Here is an 18,487-nt window from a genome sequence, read left to right as displayed (position 1 = left end):
GTCTAAAAGAGTACCTGAGCTTCCTATGATGCTTGAGAACTGATAAGGCATGACATGCAACAGAAAAACAGACAACCACAGAAAAAAATCCGTGCAAAATATCCATCATCCTTGCCAATCTGAGCTATTAACATTTCTACTGCTCCTGGACTGGGTTTAATTCAAACCCAAGCATCAGATGTCTAAAATAATTTTCTGCATCGGTTTAATCTCTTCCTGGCTACAGCAAGATAAATAATACATGGTTCAAGGGAAGGCAAAAAGTTCTTCTGTAGAATATATGAGACCAAATATCTCTCAGAGGAGTGGCGAAGAGATTCTTCCTCTCTGCTGTAGGCAGCCAACTGGAGCTCTCAAGTATGGGATTTGATTATATTTATTACCTTAATACCAGCCTGAAAATGTCTGAGTGGGCAGGGTGCAATTCAAGCCATCTTGTTCCAGCCATAATGGAAGAAGTTGCACAGATGCATTGTTCTAATGGATATAGGGCCAGAGGGATCACCAGGGGATCTAGCCTGATGTGACCCTCCTTCCCTCCCTGAGCCTGCTCTGTCCATTAGAAGTTCTTCCAGAAGCTGAAGTAAAGCTGTATTTAAGACAGACAGCCTTTTTTTAGGACAAGATCAAGCAACGGTGAGTGCACCACCTCCTTCCATAAGTTGTTACAGAGCTAAATTACCTTTACTGCTAGGAAATTACATCTGATTTCAAGGTTGATTACATCTAACCTTAAACTTCCAGTCACTGGATTTAGTTGTGCTTTTGTCAGCAAGAGTGCAAAACCTCACCGTTGTTATCTATTCCCTGTATCCTCTCACTCTTTTCTTGAGTAAGTGGAATATGTCCAGCTCTTTAAGCCTTCCATCTCAAGATTTGCACTAGACATGCAAAATATTTGGATTTTTTCCAACATTTTCTCATCTTCTTAAAGTGCAGGCATCAGAACTGTGCTTGATATCTTGGGAACATGCAAGGACTGTGCTGAGTCCTCTTCTCACCAGCGTACTGATACCTCACGTAAGGGGTGATTAGGATAATCACTTTTTATCATTCCCTGAGTCTCTGCTCTCTGAGACAGTGTCCATTCCTACAAGCTTTTGGACTGTAGTAAAATGAATTTAGTGTGCTGCTTGTTGGACAGTGATCATTTAGCCAAATCAAATTACTGCAGAAGTAATATATCTTTTTTATTTATTGTGCTAAAATGCATTGTGCTACATGCAAGCCTTTAAAGCAAACATTCTATCTCATGGTCTGAAGTGCTGAAAACAATAGAAAACAGTATCAGGTGAAGACTGTTTCTGATTCTGCTGGGAAAGCTCCTCACATTGAATGAAATCTCCCCATTAAAGGGATACATTTTGAAATTTGTCAGTGAGACACTTCCTAATCCTCTCAATAGGTGACTTGTTAATTCCATGTAATGCAAGACTTGAAATCAAAATGTCATGTGGTATTAAGTTAACTGCCTTGCAGTAATCCAAGTACCTCCTATCAATACAGATGCTTTTCTCATGCAGACCTGTGCGATAACCTATCTGCCCACTCCTTTTCTGACCTCATACTCCCCCCCCGCTTTTCCTTGCCCTAGTCCTGGCCGCTCCCTCGGGCTTTCCCTATTGGTTCCTGTATTCCAACTCCGCCCATGTACCGCCCCTGAGCCCCTGAGAAAATGCCCCTGCACCGGGGTCACGAGGTCTCTCTGCCTCTGGGCATTGCTGGGACGAGATGTAACTATTAAAAGATCCTCTTAAACCTTCCTGAGAGGACCCTTCTCCCCTCCTTCGCCATCACTGGTTGTAGCGCTGACAGCTACCGGAGCAAAACCGCGGAGCTGTCCGGAATGGACTACGGGAGGGCGACAGTGGTCGCACTGCCCTAAGCAGCTCTGCTGAGCTCTCAGGGAAAGCTGCAGCTTGCTAAACTAAACCTAGCATTACAACAGGCCTGTAATCTTTTATATAAGTCTTCGAAATAACTAAAAATTGCACAAGTGTATCTGACGAGACCTAACTTCCACTAACCTGTTTTGACGAGGATTAAATAGATCTATTCTTTTTTTAATATTTAAGTATCCCAGAAAAACATGCTATTTTGTGAGAAGACCAAAACATCAGTTTCAACTAATGGACGTAGCAGAAAAATATACTTCCCTACTTATATTGTTCTCTAAATCAGAGCTAGGTGGAGCATGAGCTGAACAAGCTGAGCTTATTTACAACCACTGTTTTTCTCTCTCAGTTAATGAATTACTGACAGACTAAGGATCTTCTGTTATTTAAAACAGAAACTTGCACCTAAAAGTCACTTCATCTCTCCTCTATGTAGAAAAGAGACTAAGTACAAGACCAGCAAGAGCTTTCAAATGACGGAATCTGCCAAATACAGGGGCACAGAAACTACTGGTGCTTCTTGAAGAGAGTGTTTAATGCCCAGTCCTCAAAGCCTTGTGAGAGTAGCTGTGCTTAGAAATCAAGATGGTCTCTACACTGCCAGCACAGGGCTTAAGAAAGATTAAGAGACACAAAGGATTTGTACTGTCCCTCTGTAAAGAGGACTTTGATTCATTACTAATCTTCTCAGGGCAAAACCTCATCACCTATACACGCAGTAGCACTGCCTATGGGCTAAAAGGAGAATGAAGTCTGCTGGTACCATGAAGCCTAGAGAGAGAGCAGAAACAGGTATCCAATTTAGGAATGCAGCTATAGTGTGAACATTGTGGTTTGTGTTGCTTTTAGTATTCCTAGGTTGGAAAATTTCATGCTTTTTGCTGTTCTTGTGGCTCAACAGAGACTACTGCTCTGGGCCCTGTCTGTGTCCTCCCTTGGAGTACGGAGTAATCCCAGGGAGAATGTGCTGCTGACATGTCTTCGCACTGCTCTCTACAAAAAATCCCACTCTGGCCCATGAACAGAATACTCCCCCTAAACTCCTAAGCATGCGCTACTAGAGCTAAAAACATTGTGAGATTTAGCTCTTTAATGTACCTACATCTACAATATTAATTTCATACTACTGTTTGCTATGAAAATAATTGATCCTGTAATGAAAGGAATATTAGTCAATGGATAAAGAGAAGGTCAGTCAATTTATCTCAGCACTGGAAGAAGTGGTATTCTTTGCTGATTTTTGTAAAAAGCTGTTAATGTCTGGGAAGATCAAGGGAATAGATAGTTCCAGATGATTCTTTAATTTAGCCATTGAAATATTTTGTTAATATTTATAAGATTTTAAGGATCTAATCCTGTAAAGTCATGTTTATATGAATAATCCTTACTCACAAACAGTCTTGCTGAATTATATAGGGTTTTTTGCATTAGAAAAAAATAATTTGTGTAAAGACCAGTACTACCAGGCCCTTAAATATTTACAAACACTCATCAAAATTATTTTATGAGGGAAACTGAAGGACCATCTGGTATCCCCTGTTATTTAATGCTCCCTGATTTTCCTAACTATGTGTAGAAGTCAGGAAATACTAGCATTTTCTTTCTTATCTGAGGGCAGCCAAATTACCTTCTCCTTATCCTTTAAACTTACACTCCTTCCTAACAGAGGACTAATCCTTTCACTTCTACTTATGTAAAATGGACAGGTGATGCCAGTAAGCCAGTCAGCAAATCTGCTGCCGGGCTTGTTCAAGGACCAAAGTTTCTTTCACCTAGAATAATAATATAGTCTTTCTTCTGCACACAATCACCATGACATCAGCAGTATTTCAGTCCTTAAAAAATCTACTTTTAACAGCAAGTAGCTGTGCATCCTTTTTACAGTAATTTTCCCTAGAAAAAGTACTTTATTCTCCTTTTCAGAGATATACTAAACACCCACTTTTCAACTGAAGTTTTAGATGCTTAGCTGCTCTCGGGAGTGAGTCTTTGAATACAAACCTTCAAACCAGCTACACATGTGCAGCTGGTCAAAAAACTTTTTATAAGGTGCAATTTTACAACAAAAACACGTATTTCTGTCTTTTTTTGTGAGGTTCTGTTTTCCTTGGCAATTGCACTTAAATCATTAGGATGAATAACGTCATGGCTAATGCAGTAAGTGAAGTTATGCACGCTAAGATCAGTCCTCTCTTATATTGTTGAGATATTTAACAACCCAAACAGTTAATTCCACAAAGTACCAGTAGAGGTTCAATTTTAAAGGGAAATTACTGCATTTTTATCTAATTTTGGTTTTTTGGGTGTTGAGCCAAATGGAAATTAGATCTGCTAACTCTTTTTTTTTTTTTGTTAAAAATATTTAACAGCAAATCACTCCAAGGAGGTTTGCAATGCTGGTAATGTGGTGTATTGCAACCAAGTGCATCCATTCTGGGTGCTATACCCAGTTGTCAGATATCTATATGTCGAACACTAAAAATATGAACACAAGCTGTACTTGAAGAAAGGGCTGCTGCACATTAGATTTTGGGTTATCAACAATGATTGATATTTTTCTACTTCCTTAAAATGAATCTGAGTTGGTTTCAGCTAAAGGAATAAAACTCACAAAGCCTGAAAATTGTTTCCCATTGCAAATAATACAGGGCTGGCAGTGCAGTCATGGCTTCTTCAGTCAGTTTCATCAGCTTTGTGACAAAATCAAACACACTGCAAAAAGAAATGCGTGCTCATGTACTATGTTTTTATTTTTAAACTGATTATGTCTTCAAAGATGGTTGAGTCAGTCAGTGTGAGAAATGTGTAAGGAACTCATGAAAGTGATTTTTATCAAGTGTCTTTTTGTATTTGTTATTTTCTCTGATACTAATAAGAATATAAAATGATAGGCTTACATATAAGTGTTCATGAGCCAATTTGCAAATATTCTTAGGAGAAAAAAAGAGCAGGTTTTGATATAGCACAAAGGCCTGGTCCTGCATTATCTTGCTAATATGATCCAGATAGATTACTCAGGGAGGTAAATATTTACTTGGGTAGAAACTCACAGGACTGAGGTTTAATGATGAAAAATGACATTTGGCAATGTATTAGTTGCATGCCTTTCCTTTCTTCCCTCTTCCCTCAAAAGACCACCTGTCTGTGGCCATGGCACTGGTCCTTCTGAGCTAGAAGGTTTATATTGACAATGGCCTATACAGAGATAAAACAGTTTTGTATAGTTAGAGGCAAAAAAAAGCAGCCCAGAGGAAATCAATGCCAATTCATTTTCTGTTCCACGCAGCATCTTAGGCAGCTTCCACCTTAAAGCAAACCAGCTAAGATGGATCTTTCTAAAACCCATCTACTCAGGCGCTCTCAACTGGAGACAGGCAACAAAATTCTTTGCTGCATGAAATGAATAGAAAGTTTACTTTGCAGAGCCAGAGTAGAAAAGTGCACAGCGGAGAATGTATGTTTGAGTGAGAGAGGCAACCAACTGGTGATGTTTCTCAAAGTCTGGGTTATGACAGTCCATGCAACTGCTGCAACACAGAACATTTTACAGAAACACCTCTTGGAGAATAAAGTCACCCTCACATGAATCTTGATAAACCCGAAGCAGGATCTGAATAACTGGATCATCACAAAAGGCTGGTGAGGTTGAGCACAGCCTAAGTTCACCTATTGTAGCAAGTATCATACATTGGCAATGACAGCTGTTCACTCAGATGGGCAAAACAATTAACCTTATTCCTATTTTGCTGGGGAACCTGGTGGGCACTGGGGGGAGCAGAAGCACCCTCTGAAGGCACCCCACGGTGATCCTGAGAGGCAGGGCTCTCTCTCTCCGTCAGCCCCGGCGCGAGCGGCCACGACCCTGCCCCTAAATCTAGCGGGTGAGAGCCACAGTCAGCCCCGGGAGGGAGACGGGCAGCATCACCTCTCTCGGGCAGCACCACCTCTCTCGGGCAGCACCTCCCCGCTGTGCGGTGGGAGCGAGAGGGAGGTCTCCTCCTTCTCTCCCTCCCCGCCCCGCTCTCTCCTCCCTCCCTGCCCGCCTGCCTCCGTGCCTGCAGCCGCAGCGCAGGGGCAGGAGGAGCGGCGGCGCGGCAGCCACAGCCTCCCGGCGGGCGCCCGGCGGAGGCAGCAGGGCGGGCGGGCGTTGGCTGCTCCCGGCCCCGCCGCCCCGGCCGCGCCCCCCGCAGGCTCCGCCCGGCGCTCCCATGGCGCGGCGGCCCCGCGCCAGGTGAGCCGCGCTGCCTGTTGCGCCGAGCGGAGCGGAGCGGAGCCGCCGGGGCCACACCACGAGAAGTTTTGCGGGAAGGCGCCGCGATGTGAGTTGCGGCGCCCCGCGGATGCGCTGGGCGGGGGGCGGCAGCGCCGGGAGGAAACTCGACGGGGAGGGAGCGGGGGGAAGGCGATCAGCGCTGCTGCCTCCCAGGGGCTAGCGCCGTGCCGTGCCACCTTGCCCGGCACCGATCGGCGAGGGCCAGCGGAGATACTCCCTCCCCCGGCCCGTGCTGGCGAACCTCCGGTGTCCGTGAGTGCTGGGGTGTGACGAGGTCGGGATTCCGCCGAGGCAGCGGGAGATGGGGAGGGAATCCAGAGGCGGAGGCTGCGGGAAGGGGGCTGACACCCCCTCGCTTGGGAGCAAACGAGGGATTTGAGACCCGCGGCCCCCGATCCCGTACCGGAGCGACATCAGAAAAGGGGGTGGAAGATAAAGCGCCCCTCCCATCCGTGTGTGTTCCCGGGGTGCGTGGCCGCTGTCCCTCCCCGGCCGTGTGCGGGCGGGCTGCTGGAGGTCGGTCGCGCTGCTCAGCGTGCGGGCGGCGGCCGGGGCGCCGAGCGGGGCTGCCGGGGAAAGGGGGCGGCGGAGGCGGGGACGGGTGGGAAAACGCCGGGTGTGTTGCCGTGGGATTTTTCCACTTTGAGACCTACCAGAACCAGTTGCTACGGTCCGGGCGGCGGTGGCCGCGATGCGGGGGGAGGGGGGCATCTCTCTCCGAACGCGAGCAACAAATGGCAGCGGCGGGCGGCAGCCGGGCTGCAGGGCAGCGGCGGTGCCTGCTGCGCCCAGGTGAGCTGCGACGCCCCCGCTGCCCGGTGAGGCACCGGGCGGGACCGTAGCGGGTGGCGCTGGAGCTGCCCCGGGGGGGTGTGGCGGGGTGCGGGGTGCCCCCGGCCCGGGGCAGGAACGGGGGTTCGGAGGTCCCGCGGCCGCGGGGGGTCCGTGCGACCCGGCGCTCCGAGCGGGGCACGGTCGCGACCTCAGAGCCCGCACAGAAATGTCGTGATCTCTTGCAGCAAGCGGGTACTGGGTACAGTGTGTCTGTGGGAACCGCGGGCTCTTCTCTCGCCTTTCTGGCAAGCTACGCGTCCAGAATTTCCCTCGCCAAAAATTTGGAAAATGCCTCAGATGTGCCAGCGAGAATTCTTCTTTCCTTCTTGGCTTCTGCCTTCAAAAATTAGGAGGTTTTAGAGTATCAGTTAGAAAATGTGAAAGTGATTCAGGCTGCAGGTTATCATCCAGTCTTTCTGATTGTCCCTAGACAGCAGAAACGGTGTAATTACAGAATGAAAACAGCCAAATAACGTGAAAAGCATAAATAGACCAACTGCTTAAAGAGTCAGAATGAGAACCAGGCAAACAACATTTAGTGCTCTCCTCAAAGAAGTAATCCTAGAATTATTTACATAGGTATGAAAATGACAGAATAAACTAAAGCTTTTGAGATTATTGGAATTATTTAAAATATAATTGCCATGTGAAAATGTTACAGATTTGGCAAGGAAAGGAAAATGACCCTTCTTCAAGCTGAAGACTGACTGGGGTAGCCTTTTCTGAATGTTGAAAAAGACCTGTCAAAAATTTCTTCTTGTGGTTACCTGTCTAATAATTTGTACGTTTAAATTGGAAGGTGTGCGTCACGCCCTACTGAAAGCAGTAGCTTGAAGGCTTTGATATAGAGCACCACAGTGTTCATATGGCTTACCTATTGCTATTGTTCGTAGTAATTTAGTTTAAAAGGATAGGCTTCTAGTAGAGGGATGGAAAATAATCTGTAGAATGAACTAAATTTGCAAAACCTTTGCTACGTTCAGAGTCTAATTTTCTAGTTTAGTTTCTAAATAGCAAAATTGCTCAGAATTAATTATAACCATGATTGCGGCAGCCCTTACTTGTGCAAGTTGGCTGGGTTTCTGTGGGATTACTTCTACTTCAAGACAGCAGGATCAGGCCCGTGGTCAGAAAGTTCCAGTGTGCAGCACCGTGTAGGGTTGTGCCCATTGGCGCTAATGTTTTGGACTTCGGCAAGAGAAGAATGTGAGCTTGAGTCCAGATCTCTTGCATTTATTCAGCTATTGCTGGCAGGGTCACTGAACCCTGATCTTGCCTTCCTCTGAGGTCTGCTGTAAAATTTGTGCTGACTTCAGTCCAACCAAAATGAGCTTCTCCTGTGTGCTTGTAGTTTTCAATCGCCTTAGGGCCGGTTGAAGCTGCTGAGTGTCTTGGAGATCAGGGCCTGAGTGAATGAGGACTATACATGCAACTATGAAGAATCAATGTGTTTTGCCTCAAATGTGTGATTAATTGAAAAAGAAGTATCATTTAATAGGCATATAAGTCTGTGCTCTGGATCCAGTCCTGAGCTCATAAAGTTCATGAGAGCTTTGCGGTATATAAATGGAATAGCAAGACTTAAGGGTATAGGTGTCTTTTCCTTGTGCTTTATGGGTCCACATTTCAAATATTTTGGGAGGTAGGAAATTCTTCCTGCTCACACTGAAGCAGCGTTAGAGTAAGGAGAGTAACAGAGCAAGTGCATGATATGTCAGCTCAAGAAATATCCTCTGGGAAGAGAACTGGAATTTATAAAATTCAGCTGTATTCAGAAGTGCTAACTCAAGTATCTAAAACCAGAGAAAATGTATTGCTTCATTTCAAAAGCACCTTTAGATGTTCAGTTAAATAATAAGGTACTTCTGAGTCTTGCTTTTAAGGATATTTCCTGTCACTTCACTAGGAATATTTATGAGACTAACACAAGGGATACATGGCTCACTGGCAGGAAGATTTTAAACTTTTTAATGAAGTGGATGATTTAAGCAAGAAGGAATATGGGTAGAAATATTTGTTGTTGCCACTTCAGTTAATCAGAAGATGAACTAAGGAAGATACTTCCTCTCAGAGTGGTACACTGCATTTGTGATGACTTACAGGATTTGCATGTAACTTCTGTCCTTGTTGTCATCTGCATGCCTGGTCTTTGAATCAGCACTCATTATAGAATGCAAATTAAATTAGTGTTCTGTGGCTAGCAAAATAATGCCCCTAATTTTGCTTCATTCAGTAAGCTTTGTTCATAAGCTTAGAGAAAACTCTCGTGAAGCAATTTAGAAACTTATAATAATGTTAAACAGAACCTTATTTCAAAATGGTGGTATTTTGAGCCAAGAATAAATTATTTGAGTTCATAGAATATGTAGCATTTGCTTTGGCTTGTTTTTAAATTAATATTTTATTTACTAAAAGTAATCTCCAGAAAGTGCAATTGTAATAGAGCACTTCAGTACTGGTATGACTCAAATGTCAGTATGTCTACAGAAAGTACAAGCAAAAAGGATATAGGAATTTCTCAGCACCTTCAATAAGTATTTTTAAAGGGATTACAATCTGTGAATACATTCATGAACAAGGTATATCTTCTGCTCTTAAATCCAGTGTGCTGTGGGTGAAGTAGCATCAAATTTAGAGATGTTCTGGTGAATTTAATCTCTGCTTCTAGTTTCAGTCCAGCTCTTTTCATAAGTCGTTTCTGTGCTTCTGTCATTCTGGCACAGTTTGTTGGTCTGGATGTACAGCGGACTTGTGAGTGCATCCCAGAGGGAAAAAGAGTGTGATGTGCTATCGGTTTTACTCACTGCTTCATCAGAGCTCATGGTTCAGATAAACAATTGCTGTGGAACTCACTGTGGAGGAGGATCTCATTAGTTCACATTGCTTAAAGATGCATGATTCTGCTTCATGGAGATTTCTGTGGGTAACTGGTGCCTGTTGTCTGTACTTGTCACTGATGACCTGCACTGCTTATCCCTACAGACTCATCAGCACCTGTATCTTGCTTTACACACTTAGTTTGAACTTGGAAATGCAAATGCAATGCTTACTGTTACCGAACAAGAAAGTACCTTTTATTCCTCTCTCCCTGGATGTTTCAATGCTCCATTGAGTATCTTCAGCAAGCAGATCTTTTTTAAAAACAGGTGTATTTCTGACTGACTTCCACTGGGGAAGTCCTTTTATCCTTTTATCCTCATCCCTGCTCCTTGGTTCTGTTTTCTATCAGCAAGGAAAAGGCAATGTTTGCTGAATTAAAATGGTATTTCTTTCTCTGGATGGTATGAACTTTTGTAGGGATGAAAAAAAGAGGTAGACCAATGGGAACAGATGAAGAAGGCCAGATGCCCTCAAAAGAGGGGAGAAGTAGAAGACAACAGGGAGAAAGTAGTGGCTGATCTGAGTAGTTTGGCTCTTGAAGCTGAGGTGATCAGGGCTGTACCATAGCCCTCTGTCTCGGCTCCGTGCTGTGCCATGGATTTGTCATGGGCCTGCCATGGGCCTTCAGAAAAGATGTGGTGGTTGGTTTCAGTGGGACTAGAAGCCTTGGTGAGGAATTGAATTTGGCTTTTCTTATCTCAGCTCCACTGACAGAAAGGAGATAAAAAATGCCTCGTGAGGAAATGGTACTGGTAAAAGGCCTTTTCAAAGACACATTGAGCTGGATAATTGGACTTTTTACTTAAACAGAGATGAAAATTAGCACTACAGATCTTGATGTACTTGATTAAAGTTTACCTCTGCTTTTCAGGGTCAATTCAGTTAGCTAGTTGTGTGTGTTTTAAATGAATTTAGCACTTCATTAATAGCAGTTTCATAAAGCTGCTAACCTATCCTTTGAAAAGAAGAAAAAAGTTATTCTCTGCTTGCCAAATAGTACTATAAAGATATGCTCATAAGAAAAAAGTGAAAGGTGATAGAAGTGGGTGACAACACATAAATGGGATGCTACTCTGGCTTGGAAGCAGGAAAGCAAATGGAGACTATTTAATTATTTAAGGAACAATAAATGAAAAGTCCAGTTCTCAAGTGACAGTAAAAGGAGAGACAAACAGAATTTTAAAAGGTTAGGAAAGGGAAACAATGCATAAAGAAAGTAGAAGGTGGACAGGAAGGGACCAGAGGGTCAGGGGATGGACTTAAAATTTCTGTGGAGTTTTCAGCTAGAAAATATTACCTGTATATTGTGGTGCTTACATAATAGCCAGTATTTTACTCAAATTGGGGAAGTTTAACACACAGTGTTCTGGTGGGTCACTTTGTGTTCCCACTTCATCCTTTGGATGCACAACCTCAGTTACAAGGGCATGTGCTTTTAAAGACGGCATGTCTTAGGTGTTGGGCTGTCTTAAGAGGTTTACATTGTGGATGTTGTTAGTTTTAATGGTGCTATCATTTCCTTCTGTCAAAGTTCTTTCCTCCACCAAATCATAGCATTGATTTTAAATGGAGTATTTTTTGCAGTTTACCAAAACTGGGTAACAAACTTCTGCAACTGTACTCACTTAAGATACTTTGTATGTCAGAATCATGAGTATTCAACATTTCATTCAAAGTGTTTAATATGCATGCACTGGGAGTTAGTGGGACACATGAAAAGCATGTGAGGGCCATTTCCCTCATGTAGATTACAGATGCGTATTGTTTTGGCAGAATTTGCTTCATTAAAAATATTCTTGTAATACTTACAAAGTATACATTTTTATGTGCATGTGAATAATTTGCAGCGAAAGGGTGAAGCCTTTGGACATTCAAATGAATCTATGCTGTTTGCCACTGTAAAGGCATTATAATTAAAAGAGAAGGAAGAGCACTGGGTGAACAGTGTTAAGTTCCTGCAAGTACTCCCTTGCCTTTAAGAGCAGAGACAAATACTTCTTTCTCTTTAAAGATGAACTGCAACAAAATTTTGTATGAAATTGCTTGCTAGGTCATATATAGTTAAGCAAGCAAGGGTGGTTATACATCTTGGTGATGAAAGTTCATCTTATCAACCTTAAAACCAAAATAAATTTAAGTTACTGGTGTTTTAATTCTTGGCTTTTTAACCTGTTTCTGTTCTGGGAGTGGAAGTGAAAATAGGCAAAATCTCTTTAAACTTCCATTACAATTATTTTTATTTTTAATTCTTCACATAGCAGTGTTTGTACATCGTTTTCAGTGCACTCTTTTCTTAAAACAAAACAAAACAAAACAAACAAACAAACAAAAAAAACCCCAGAAAACCTTTTCTTACAATTCTAAAAACACTTCTGTAATGCTTTTTTTCACTCTGAAGATTTATTTGGAAATGTTGATATTCTGTTATACTTACCTTCATTTAGGCAAAAAATGGTATTTGCCAGGAACAAAAATCATAAAATCAATATGTGCAAATATAGGAGTTGCAGAAAGTCCTCAATGGCAGGAGACTGTTCACAAGACTGGAAATTGGTAAATCCAGGGGTCAGTCTTTATAGTATATCTTGCTAGAGCAAAGTTTGGTTTTGTTGTTTGGGGTTTTTTTTTGCCTAGATGTACTGCAAATGCTCTTTAAAATTTATCTTGATTCTTACGTTTTATTAGATGTAATTACTGTTATTAGTGTCAAAAGAGTGACCCTTAGTTCTTTTTTCCTAAAATGAAGTTAACAGGCTAATTCTGCCATTGCAATTTCAAATAGTGTGATAATGTTTCTAAACGTCCTTTTTGCCCTTGTTTTCAGCTTTGTTGACACCAAGTCATTGAGATAAGAATTGGTGACTTTTGAACAGTCTATTTTTAACAAAGTTTGTAATAGAGTATTACTGCTCGTGAATGTGTGTCAGTCCCAGTCTGCACAAGCACTAAAAGGGAAGGTATGTATCATAGGAGATCTGCTTCAAAGTACTCATTTGCAGGTTTTGTTGTTCTCTGGGTGTGCCTGGTCCTGTTCTCTAGGTGGGAGTACCAAGTTTCACTCTGCTGCTACAAGGACATCTCCTCTTTTAAAGCTTAGCGATTCCAAACTAGAATCTTTTCCAGAGGAATGGTCTACACTGTGTTACAAAATGAGATACAAGTGGGAAATTTTAGTTTCTAGGATCCTTAACTTGGAGTGAAACAACTCCTCAAACTTCAGATCACAGTATTTCTCAGACCTTTAGTTGTCACTTCTAACATACTGCATATAACCAAAGCACACAATTCAAATAGAATAAGAACGTCTCTGCTTTGACTGAAAAGCAGCACATGGGTGACAGCATGCAATCCAGGTAATCCTTTCTTTCCCTGTATGTTTTGAGGCTGCAGAACTGACATGTCATGTCCCTATACACCGGATTTGTGATCCCGTTCTTGGTTATAAGCAAGACTGTTGTCATTGAAAAGTTAATAATTTCTGTTCAGAAAATGTATTGGTTGTTTCCTCTTTCTAGAGTCTTTCACAGGTTTTGCCCTTTGACAGAAAACATTTTATCTGCATTCTGCTCATCATTTTCATCAATTACTTGGTATGCTCGTTGGCGTCTCTGATGCATAGTGGGTGTTAGGAATAATTTCTTGACCGAAAGGGTTATGAAGCATTGGAACAGATGTTTGAGTCACCATCCTTGTAGGTGTTTAGAAGATGTATAGATAAGGCACTTGGGGACATGGTTTAGTGGTGGACTTGGCAGTGCTGAGTTAACAGTTGGACTCAAAGATCTTTTCCAACCTAAATGATTCTATGATTCTATAAATACTTATTTTGCTAGAGTAGGACTTGACAGGATTTAGACATGCAAGAAACCTAAATCTTTGGCTCAGGAAACAATCCTGATGGATACAAATGGTATTTCAATAACTTTCAATCCAAAAATGTTTCTTGCAAAGCGACAGGACTGTGCTTCTTGCCAGTCATGGCAGGTACTCCATCTGTACAAATACCACCTAATTTGAACGAGTCAAGCTTAAGGTTTTTTTTTTTGCACTACCTGCCACATTTTCAACAAATTTCTCTCTGTTCTCTAAACAAGCGTGAGGCAGCAGTGTGGAATGAAATGGACAGAGGCCAAACAATTAGTTAATTATAGTAGATTTTTTTAAATACATTGAAAAACAACAGTCAGCTGTGCAGTGTCAGTAGCATTGCAACTTCCCTTGGTTGTGAGCAAAAAAGAGAAAAAATTGCATAAATCTGTTAAAAATTGAAATTTTGTATTGTCTCGTGGTGTTGTATTGTCTAATGCCATCTCAGCCCTTCCCATTGTCATGCTGTGTGAACAACTATGAACATACCAGTTGTGTGCTGTTCTTTCAGCCTGGTTTGTGCAGCAATAATTGATGTACCCTCTTGTATTCAGGCTTTGTTGTCTGAGAGCAGCCCTTTCTCATGAGCTTGCCATGAGGGATATTTGCTGTTATGCCTTTGTCACTGATTTCAGCTCACAGATGTGTATTTATTTTTTCCATGTAAAAAGCTGTTATGCTAGGGATCTTTCTTGAGATGAAGTCTGACCATAGGTCATATCCAATAAAATGCATTTTTCATTACTTTCACGATTAGTTTGTATAAAAGTACCGTTCCAGTCTGGACTTTTGGTGTGACTGTATCACCACAAACATAGTTCTCCAGACCCTGTCCATTCTCCAAAGAACTTTCCTGAGAGAAGCAATCTCTATGCAGTGTCAGCTCCATGCACTGTCATCTTAGTATTTTTTTTCACTGTGGCATGGCATGACTTGGCAGGCAATGCTTTGATGATAAGTAAATGGATTTAAAAAGCTTATGGTCATTTGAATTAACTGGAAAATCATTAGAAAAACATAAGGTGAGTGAGGACATTGCAGGTTGCACAGGTCCTTTATTTCCCCCATGCTGTGGGGTTGCAGAGCAGGTGTTCTGTGGGCTCCCAAAAGGAGTCTTGTTGACTGGAATTAGTGTGTCTTGATTCTTGTTTCATTGAAGCAATTTTTAATCTGTGAGCTAAGACTGCTAGTTTTAAATTCTGATTCTTGAAGCTGTGGAGTGCAGCTTTGAATACTGAGTAAATGCTTGGGCAGCTGCAAAGGGAGACTAGAATACTATCAGGCCTGCAGAGCAGTTCTTCATTAATGTAAAGCCTTGGTGAGCTAGGGGCTGATTCTGTGACCTCATGTGTTTTTCCATTTCCATTTACTTGGAAGTAGCCTCCTCCATTTCCTATTCATCCACAGTTTCCCCAAATTATTTTTTTTAAAGGTATATTGTTGCCTTTCTTCTAAAAATATTTAAGGTAAGGAGTTAGACTGTTGAATTTAACAAATAACGGTATTGTAGTAGAACTGACATTCTTGTAGATGTGATGTGTGTAAGAGGAGCTAATGTGACTCTAAAAGCATTTGATTTCAGCCCTTCCGACATTGTTTCTGCATTTTGGACCAATCAGTTGCAGGTGAAGGGCACTGACAGGGTAACATTTTAGTGACTTTAAATACCACAGCTGACAGAGATTGAATTTTTAAGGATCAGCTCTCAGGGAAGTGCACTTCAGTATTGCCATCTAGAATAGAAAGCCCAACATGTTTGTTTTTAATTACAGATACTGAGCTTATTGTGGTCAGTTGATGAAGAGGTAGGCTGACTGCAGAAGTGAAAAGTTTGTGGTAGTAAAAATTGGAGATTGTTGAGAGGTGGGCTTCCTGCTGTCACTGACACTACTTGGATTCACTGTTTTCTCTTACACGCCTGACTGTTCTTGGAATCACCTAGCAGCATTTTGCATGGAAGAGTTACTCCTGGAAACAGTTTCAATCTGAGAAATTAGTCATAAACTTTGACCCTTTTCTGGTATAACTTAGACTAGATGGTTTTATTTGACAACTTAATCGTTGTACCTCAGCTGCCTCTAAAAACATTTTGCACTTGAACTTTATTAGTCTTGAATATATTACTTTTTCAGATGAATTTTTATCGTTCTTGCTAAAGAAAGGATGAACCTGGAAAAAGGAAATTAAAAGCGAGTGATCTGTGTCTTCATTTCCAAAACAAATGCAATATAAATAATTACATTCTTTTCAACATTTTCACACCAGGATGGGAAAAAAGAAAAATCCCGTCTGTGTAAACCTTCTGAAACCTGTTTCCTGTGCCATTGCCTGTACTTCATCGGGTTAGAGAGAAACACTGTATTCCTCAGATGCCATAAGGAGAATATCTCCATTCAGTGATTGTGGCAACAAGCAAAGAAAACACTGGGCTGAGTGCCAGGTGCCCTGCACTGGGTTTCAGTGCCAGTGTTGCAGAAGGACATGGGTGTTCGCAGGCTCTCTGTGAACCTCCTCACCACAAGGACAGGGTGTACCTATGGCCACATCAGACCACAGCTTTGGGGTACCCCTCTTTTCTTTAGGGTCTCTGTGGGACATTGCAAAGTTCACCTTGCATCCTTATGCTGTGTTGTAGTTCCCCATAATGGTGAAAGCCTTGAATTTTTCATTAGGGATTTGACCCTTGGTTCATTTGAAGGGTGAACTTGATTTCCTTGCCCCTAGAGAAAAAAACCCCAAATAAACAAACTAAGCAAAAGCACCAGCCGCTGTCAGTACTAATTCATCAGCTGGCATGGGGTTGGTGTTCTTCAGCTTGGGTTTGCGTGTCAGGATTTAGGGAAGACGGAATGAGAGGGAAGTGCTGTCTCTAAGGAGCTGGGAGGGATGTACCAGGTAAAATACCTATATAAGAAGGCTCATCTGAAGAGATGAAAGGCAGAAAATCAGAACCCGCTGAAACGATTCCTTTAAGGTTTGTACTGGTGAGAGGTAAAAGATAAAACACTCCACTAATACTACAGCATGTCCTTGCTAAGCCTGCAGCTGCTTTCTTGGCAGCCCCTATGGAGGCATTTTGCTGGGCCCTGAGAAAACAAGTGTTTTGGACATGCATAGGTCATGAGGATTTGTCAAGGCTGAGACATGAACACTGATGCAAAGGGCAAGGCACGGAGCTCTTTATGCATCCAGGGAGGCATCTTAGGCAGGAGCTCACAGTCTCTGGGCTCACAGATGTGTGGTGGGCTCACAGCTGTCAGCAGTGATGGGTGTCCCTTAAAAGTCTGTTCAAGAGCTGAGCTTTTCTACAAAAGTGGAGTTTCTTTGTAGGTTGGGTGGCTGGTCCAGGGTGAAAAAGGAATGATGGCAAGTTTAGTTATGCTGCTGCTGCCAAATTTAGTTATGCTTACTACACTCTAAAATACCAGTTTGCCTGTTAACATGAATATTGTCAGCGTAAGTTGACGGTGTTTTTAATTTGTGTTGTTTTCATAAGGCGTTCAAGGTTGTGATTGAGGACCGCAGGAGGGCTTTTCCAAAACCTTTCTGAGGAAAAGTGCTCAATTCTTTTTCCTTAGTCAGTGGTATGGTGTAGGGGAGGATGGTTAGGTGAGATTTCAGTGTTCTCAGCCCTGGGTGGAAGGGAGTTCCCATGTGACGTTTTGCAATATGGGTTTATATTTTCTAATTTACCAGGCATTTCTCCTTTGTTTTGTTTTGCTTCTCCAGTACTTTTAAAACCTTGTTCTAATTTTCCTCTGAACCAAAGTGATGTTTAAACAACAAAGTCCATGAGAGATGTTCGTACAGCAAAGAAAAAATTCTTAGAAGAGGCTTAGGAAGTCTGAAATGGGAGGTGAATAGTTCTTTTCCTTTCTCAGGGGAAAATGGTCATTCTAAGTAAAAAGGTAAAGTGTTCTCAGATGACAGAAGAGTCTTCAAAACGCTTAAACAAGTACATCTCTGCATATCCCAATCACGGGAGGAAAGATGTTTTATTGTAACATAGAACTGTAGTAAGTTAATAAAAGATAAATTCTTTGTAATTTTCCTTGAAAGTATTTCAATACTAATGGAAATCCTTACAGTCTCTAAACTTTCTAGTGTTTTCTTTTTATCCTGCTGTCTTCCCTTTTCGTTGCTGCTGCTCTCAGAAAAAGCTGTTTTCCCCTCCCTTTGAGGTGTCAGCTACACAGGACTCTTCCCATGCGCCAACTTGACACTTTATGTGGGCTAAGGCTTGCATGAAGCAGGACAGCAAAAATCTTTCAGTGCAGGTGCCTGGAGCTGGCCTTCCTGTACTCTTGCTGGAGCTGATGGATGGGTCTTCTGGGGAAGAAGCTGGGTTTTTATGAGGAGAAGAAACCACAGGAATGTGCCTAGGTTCAGTCCTGAGACTGGGGTTGTATAGAGGTTGTGATTAGATTGGTATTTGGTTTGGAAACATCAGTATTGTGGATTTATTTTTCTTTTTTTGCTTGAGAATCACTCATATTTAAATATTTCAGGTAAACCTGCATCTGAGCTTGGTGGAATTGCTTTGATTTATGTGGGTGTAAGGCATAGTAGATTTATGTCCATAATGTGCGTGCTGTCCCAGTTTTTTACAGACTTACGCAAAATCATAATGAAAACATCATGAGAATGGATGTTATTTGTACTGATTTAACACAGCATATTTCCAGATGGGAAGTGAGGTATTGTTCCTAACTTGCAATATAAAAATACTTGAAATAAC

The 18,487-nt window shown here is 42.1% G+C and overlaps 1 protein-coding gene across 4 annotated transcripts in view; it reads left to right on the top strand.

The window, feature by feature from the left end:
• The first annotated feature begins 2,668 nt into the window (after positions 1–2,668).
• The window catches only part of LRRC3B (leucine rich repeat containing 3B), a 55,244-nt gene continuing 39,425 nt past the window's right edge, over positions 2,669–18,487 (top strand). The window contains exon 1 of one of the 4 annotated variants that reach the window (XM_048301709.1): positions 2,669–2,687. The gene's annotated coding sequence lies outside the window, so the exon portion shown is untranslated. Of the gene's footprint in view, positions 2,688–6,081; positions 6,215–6,321; positions 6,421–6,663; positions 6,685–18,487 lie in introns of those variants that run through there. The other 3 variants (XM_048301666.1, XM_048301688.1, XM_048301699.1) reach the window with 3 other exon arrangements.

The sequence above is a fragment of the Corvus hawaiiensis genome, chromosome 1 (assembly GCF_020740725.1).
Source record: "Corvus hawaiiensis isolate bCorHaw1 chromosome 1, bCorHaw1.pri.cur, whole genome shotgun sequence".
In the NCBI taxonomy this organism is placed as follows: Eukaryota; Metazoa; Chordata; class Aves; order Passeriformes; family Corvidae; genus Corvus; species Corvus hawaiiensis.
The sequence above is the reverse complement of the archived record's forward strand: the minus strand, read 5'-3'. Positions and strand labels throughout refer to the sequence as shown.